We start from the raw sequence: 1,198 nt of genomic DNA on the forward strand, positions 1-1,198 counted from the left end.
CTTGCTGGCAAAGGTAAATTTAGTTTTCTCTAACAACATCTCATTGGGCATATTAACCATACTTAAGGGTAGGCTGGATCCATGCCTTAGAGTAGTTGGACAATGCAAAATATACTCAAAGGAATATTTTATAAAAAACATATATCTACATATATTTTATATATACAAAGATATACAAATATTATATACAAATACTATATTTTATATGTTATATATATCATACATATGATGAAATTATTCACAAAATTTGATAGAAATTTCTCATCTACCAAAACATGGAGAAAAGGTTCATAATAACTTTTTAAAAGCCAAATATATTTATTTAAGCATTGGGAACAACTAGACTCTGCCATCTTTGCTATTTAGACTATAGCAGTGTCCAGAAATTGTGAAGAAAAGATAGGGGTAGGACTGCAGCCACAAGTGACAGCACTCAAGCAGCTAAGTGGTCCTTCCTGACTGTCAGAGCCTAGGTTTCACCCAGCTACACACACTGGGGGAGCAGGTGGTGACCTGAGACCCCTAATGTTTCTGAGCAGCGAATCTTATCCCTCTCAAACAGTCAAGGGCAATGCCAAGAGTAATTTTCAAAGGATACTAACTTTTCAAGTAATTATTAATTGAAGGGATTTTGTCAAACCCTCCTTTCATGATGATTCATTCTAAACCAGAGCGAATTCAGTGAAAGTGGAAACCAAAAAGTCATCTATGTTCACTCCAAATTTCTTTCAGAATAACAAGGTTGAGTGCACAATTACAAGTTACACGTCCCACCCACCCAACTTTGGGGGTTCAGAGTAAGCAAGTGAAAAGTTAGGATGTGTTCATTATAAAGAAAGGCATATTCCTGTTAGAAAATACAATGCTTTATGCTACACTGGGCACTCTGGACTATGAGAGAATAAATTACAAACTCAAAATGCTTAACTGTACACAAAGTCTGCAAGCCTTTCTAGTCTAGTTAAATATGAAAATAAACTTTGTTGTTTGGGGAAAAATACAACTAGAAATTGATGGATGATGTAGATTGAAATTTTGTGATAATTCCTACTACCAAAAAATGGGAAGGGGACTATGTAAAATGCAATCTAGGGAAGTGGTTAAAGGAAATACAATGGAGGCGGGGAAAAAAGCCAACTTCAGATGGACTTCCTGTCATGACATTTAGAAACTAGATAGCTCATAATAATTGTTTTAT

General features: G+C 35.0%; 1 non-coding gene across 1 annotated transcript; it reads right to left on the reverse strand.

The window, feature by feature from the left end:
* Positions 1 to 457: 457 nt before the first annotated feature.
* On the reverse strand, positions 458 to 596 carry LOC116913017. The gene has a single exon (XR_004389569.1). It is a non-coding gene; the product is annotated as a small nucleolar RNA ACA64 (small nucleolar RNA).
* Between the last annotated feature and the right edge of the window lie 602 nt (positions 597 to 1,198).

The sequence above is a fragment of the Rattus rattus genome, chromosome 11, assembly GCF_011064425.1.
Source record: "Rattus rattus isolate New Zealand chromosome 11, Rrattus_CSIRO_v1, whole genome shotgun sequence".
NCBI classification, from domain to species: domain Eukaryota; kingdom Metazoa; phylum Chordata; class Mammalia; order Rodentia; family Muridae; genus Rattus; species Rattus rattus.